The sequence below is a fragment of the Pelobates fuscus genome, chromosome 9, assembly GCF_036172605.1.
Source record: "Pelobates fuscus isolate aPelFus1 chromosome 9, aPelFus1.pri, whole genome shotgun sequence".
Taxonomy (NCBI): domain Eukaryota; kingdom Metazoa; phylum Chordata; class Amphibia; order Anura; family Pelobatidae; genus Pelobates; species Pelobates fuscus.
Window position 1 is genome coordinate 137,274,504 of NC_086325.1, and position 6,066 is coordinate 137,280,569.

At 39.3% G+C, this 6,066-nt stretch overlaps 1 pseudogene; it reads right to left on the reverse strand.

The window, feature by feature from the left end:
• Positions 1 to 356: 356 nt before the first annotated feature.
• LOC134572404 (3-hydroxyacyl-CoA dehydrogenase type-2-like) lies at positions 357 to 5,427 on the reverse strand (annotated as a pseudogene).
• Between the last annotated feature and the right edge of the window lie 639 nt (positions 5,428 to 6,066).

Sequence of the window (6,066 nt, forward strand, 5' to 3'; positions counted from 1 at the left end):
CTGTTGATATAGTGAGTGCAGCACTTTTTTATATAGATAGATAGATAGATAGATAGATAAGAAAGGGTGAAATTGTGGTAAAATGAACGCATGGCAAAAGAGCCTTGGTCCTTAAGTGAGCAAACTAAACTGAAGTGATCACTAGATACAGGTTAAACATCAAACTTAAGATTAGAAGTTTAAATCACGGAGGTCTGGTTATAGCAAGTCTTACGGAACCAAAAGTTAAAATAAGGTTTCGCAACATACTTTCAAAACAATGTAGAACTAGTGTTTAAGATCTTTGATAATCAGTTTATTAAAGATTGGATTACCCTATATTCCACTACACAATCATGTTAGCTTTCAATTAAGTTTACTGGACCAACATTTAGATTACAACCCCCAGGTGCCAAAATGCACCGTATTATTGTATTCTAAACCATTTCTATGTGGTTTTATTGTCTACAAAACCAAAATTAAGTCACAACAGCGATTCAAGGTTACAATTTCGCATAATAATCACCCAAACTAGCTGTATACATGGATACACAGCACAGGTGTTGGTTTCAATTACATTCTTCTTCAGGTATTCCTTTAACAATTATGGGCAACATGTCCAGAAAAACACTTGTGTCTCTAGTCCCTGTACACTCAAAAAGGTATGAAACACTTAGCACTGTTGCTTGTGGGATTTAGCAACATCTGGACGGAGGGCCAGGCTGGTCCCAATGGGAAAGAAGGTTTGTTAACTTAAGGCATCATACGAAGGGCACCATCAAGTCGAATAACTTCACCATTAAGCAGAGGGTTCTCAACAATGGCCTGTACCAGATGGGCATACTCTGCTGGGTCCCCTAACCTGCTGGGAAAAGGTACTTGCTTCGCCAAGAATGACCTCACTTTCTCAGGAAGTCCAGCAAGAAGAGGTGTTGCAAATAAACCTGAAAACAAAAAGGACACAGAGTTCTAAGGCAATTGCAGGAGGGGATGGAAAGCGAAATATGCAGGTACCCAATTTAGGCCTACTTGCATCTCAAAATCAAATATTCAATGGCTTAGGTGCTGGAACAGTTTTAGTTGTTTTATTATTTATTTATTCTTGGGGTGGGGAACAGTACCAGTGAAGACTTACTCTGACCAAAAACAGGGTTTTTGTTTTGTTGGAAGAACCCTTTAAAATGTAGTCAGGGAAGAACTTGTACTGGTAACCGAATTTAAAAAAAAAAAAAATTGCCATTCCCCTGATCATTATTTTATTTCTTTTTTTTAAAAAAATCTTTTAATTAATAAATAATGAAAAAAGTCAAATACTGCTATAGCGTTATGTTATTTAATTCCAAAACAACTCCAGAATCCTTGAATACATACCTAGGTATAATTGCAATGTATTAAAGGAACACTCCTACACCATTACCATGATAGCGTGCGGTCGTGGTTATGGTGCCCAGAGTGCTCTGGCCCTCCACTAATGTAGGAATTCAAACGGACTTCTTAAATGCAATCTGCTAGGTGCTGCGCTTTGCTTCCATGATGGTGGAAACACTACCAGAGATGAACTCAGAAGTGCAAAAAGAGAGCGATTAGCTTACACTTTCAACCAGTGAGCTGGCCTTGGATTGTAGAGCTTTGCTTAGGAGAGCTAACAAAAGCTCCCTTGTAGGAGTTTCTGGCTCTCAGACTGGAAGGCAAAGGGCAGGTAGGGGTACTTGGTAGATCCCAGGTAAGAAATCAAATGGTTAGTGGCTCTAGTGGTTATGGTGTTTGGGACAGTCCTTTCAGATTAGTACAAAGAACCAGACAGTTGTACAACCCAGTTACTGCCGGCACAATCTAGTGGTTGCAGAGAGGGAGTTGGATCAACACATTTCATTAAGCCAGTATTAAAGGGACATTATAGTCACCCAGACCACTTCAGCTCAATGAAGTGGTCTGGGTGCCAGGCCCCTCAGGTTTTAACCCCTCAGATGTAAACATAGTTTCAGAGAAACTGGATTCGCTGGATTAAGGTAAGCTGCTGAAGGGGTTTTAACCCCTTCAGCGCCAAGGGAGGGGGAACCTGAGGGCACTATAGTGTCAGGAAAACGGGTTTGTTTTCCTGACACTATAGTGATCCTTTAATAATTAACCACATTTTTATTAACTATATATTTATATCACTACAAAGCATTATATAGTGAATAAAGCCCATTTGAATATGTAGCTATTTACTTATCTATACATAGTACAGTAAATAGCAGAAGGCATTCCAGTAGATGTAGCGAGGTCAGAAGCGCACAAACATAAATAGCTACTTTTCTAACCTTTTGGGGAACAAAATGGTGTTTACAAGCACTATTAGTATTAAAAAAGTAAACTCAAGACATATGGATTAGAGGAACTTTAACAAGATGCATGCACACAGATACCGGCATGCTAAACAGTTTAGCTTGGTTAAACCTTGATTGTCATTGCATAAGCCAATCTATAGCATGATACAACTGCACAGAAGTCCTAAAGCTGTAGAGTTCTAATCACACATGTCTATTCGCATAAAAAATGCCAGACTAACAGAATGATGGTGGATTACCTGGGGCAATGGTCATTACTCTGATCCCAATAGGAGCCAGATCACGTGCAATAGGGAGCGTCATCCCTACAATCTCTCCTTTGGAGGCTGAATATGCCGCCTGTCCCACCTGTCAGGGGATGTGAAAACCAAGTTTACAGGTTACCAAGATGAAGGCAAACAGATCTATATATGCAGCAGTGAAACAAAACATAACAGGGGTTTAAGAGAAGGAGTTTATCCCCCAGCTGCAGTTCCACATGCATTGCTCAGACATATAGCATATAGCGAAGAAGTAAAAATGTTTCCTTACCAAAGTCTAAGCTAGATGGGTTGGCTTATAGCAGCAATTTTTACAAACAGCTGACGTTATAAGTCATTCAAAAAGCAGTGTGGGATACTCTTTGCAATGATGCTAGACTTCAATTCAATTAAATTCTTTCACCAAACAATACACAGTGCGTGTCATTAAGCCCTTATAGTAAAACAATGACAACCCATTCAAACACTGTGCTCTCTGCCACATTTTCATATCATTTAGAATAACAGGTCTATCAAATGGAATGTATAGTTAGTCTACTGTTACACAGTAATCTAGGTTGAAGAAGAAAAAAAGACTTTCCGTATATACTCGAGAATAAGACGAGTTTTTCAGCACATTTTTTGTGCTGAAAAACCCCCACTCGTCTTATACTCGAGTGAGTGTCTGTATTATGGCAACTTACATTGCCATAATACAAACCAGGGGCTGTGTAGGAGGGGGCATCATACGATAAGGCATACGATAAGGCGGAGGCTGTCTCCTCCTCCGCGCCGCTCCTCCTCTGTATTGAGTCGGCCCGTGGGCGAGACTGATCCCACCCACCGGCCGAGGAGACCTAATGCGCATGCGCGGCACTGCCGCGCATGCGCATTACGTCTCCCCATAGGAAAGCATTACAAAATAATTTCAATGCTTTCCTATGGGGAAATGAGCGACGCTGGAGGTCCTCACACAGCGTGAGGACGCCCAGCGATGCTCTAGCACAGGTTTCCTGTGCTATGAAGGAGGAAGTGACCTCTAGTGGCTGTCTAGTAGACAGCCACTAGCGGTGGAGTTAACCCTGCAAGGTAATTATTGCAGAAAACTGCAATAATTACACTTGCAGGGTTAGGAGTAGTGGGAGTTGGCACCCAGACCACTCCAATGGGCAGGAGTGGTCTGGGTGCCTGGTGTGTCCCTTTAAGAGTAGATGTTCAATGGTATCCTCTTTCATGTCCCAGTATTGGAAATAGGCAAAATCAACCATCACAAGTGAAATGCAAATGACGGCTGGTGGGAAAAGCATCTTTTCTAGCAATGTGCAATAAATAGATAAGGAATCTTAATGCTCATGGACAAGATCATCTCACAAAGATTAATTTTAAACTATTGATGGACTTCCATAGACACCCCCTCTATTTGTACCCTAGCACATGTGTGGATGTAAGATTAAATGATGCATTGTGCCGATGTATTTAAATAATTTAGAGTTTGCATTAGCGGTTTATGAAAGTGGTGCACTTAATCATTCCCCTTGCTATTAGTTGACTACTTCCAAATAAAGCAACATTCTGACACTAATTAAATACACAACAGCACGTGTTTGTGTGTCAGCATTATTTTGGTTAAAAGCATGTGAGGTATCTAAATATACGCACGTCAGTTGGAGCAAAGGCACACTTATCCCCCAAAGACTGAGCCACACTGCTTCCTTCGGACTTGGGCAAATCTACGATAACAGCGCTGGCTCACCAACCGCTCTACAGTGGCACGACCAAGACCAGAGGCTCCTCCAGTGACTATGCCAACCAGGCCCTGTTAAACGTACATATATAATAAAAAATAAAAACAAACAAACAGACTGAGTCGTTAGAAATTTTCACAATAATTGCAAGGTTCAAAGTTTACACATTATTTCTGGACAAAAGTTATTACAGATTTCTAAATTGCAAAATCACTTTAGGCAAACTTTGCCTTTATATTTATTGTGGTAGTTTGGTAAGCATGTCTGCCAAGGACATTATTATTATTGCCATTTATATAGCGCCAACAGATTCCGTAGCGCTTTACAATATTATGAGAGGGGGGATTTAACTATTAATAGGACAATTACAAGAAAACTTACAGGAACTATAGGTTAAAGAGGACCCTGCTCAAAAGAGCTTGCATTCTATAGGACATGCACAGTTATTTCAGTAATTATCTGAGCATCGTTACACTGAAGAATCATATCCTGGTTCTGCTCTGACAAACAGATATATGGTTAAGCCCCAATGTCACATTATACTCCAAGCACTTACATTTAGTGCAAGGAATCCAAAATAGACAGCATAGCACAAATGCAAAATCTACACATTTTACAAACTTGCACAGGTAGGTACAACTACACAATACACACCATAAAATAAGTAATTAAATGTAGGGGGGTCAGAAATGTCACTTTATGGAAAATTAAAGAATGCATAGGAATAACAAATTGGGGTTTTGGTTTTACTACACAAAGGGGGCTGTGTATAAAGAGTAATTTTGGGGCAAAGCTCATAAAGGAGAGCCACCGTTTTAGAAATTTGCCCAATAATGACTTATTATTACACAATCCCCGGTATGTATTAAGAGGATATGATAGTGCTATATGGACCTAATAAAATATAATAGGTTGCAATCTCAGTATATGTGAGCTAGTCCATGTAGTCTCCTTGCTAGGGACTATGACATGCTGTAATTAATGTGCTTTATAAAAATGACTGTGGACATAGAAAATACCCCTTTAGCAAGCCATGCCTCTCGCAGTGTACATATTACAGCCGTAAAGTGAGAATGTGTTAATGTAACCTTCTCGCTGTAACTAACTCACCTTCAAGCTCCTCAAGTTCGCCATTTTTGTTCCGGGAGCCTGCTGAAAACAACCAGCCAATCACAGAAGAGCAAGCGAGGAAAAAAACAGCCAATAGACGGGGACATAGACTGTCCAATCAGATGTAAGCAGTCGACTAGCTGCTCGGCGAATAACCGCCAAAATAGCAGTCGTGATGTAGATCCTGTCAGACGAGCAGTGCAGCCATGTTGAAGAAACATCTATAATCCATTTCAAGAAATATGTGTCATTCTTCATAGGTCAAATACACCTTGTCTTATGCTCATAGTGCAAATTTTGTGTAGTGTTTCATAAATTATCCAGTCTATCTGTGAAATAGTAAAATACCTACAACCAATATTTTAGTGTATAATAAGTGTTAATACAACAAATAATATCAAAATATTAACCCAGGGACATCTTATAAGATAGATTGATTTATATGTTACGTTCCTCTAAGAGCTCTCTTCTCTCCAGAGAGGAATATTTTAAGTTTATATCCATATATAATTATATATATATATATATATAACCCATATATAAAAATATATAGATAAAAAAAATATATAATCCATATATAAAAAAAAGCACAATTATTATAATTTTAAAGCACTAGCCTGTTAATATAGCTAGCGATGTGTTCCTGCTTCACTATGTTTTTCC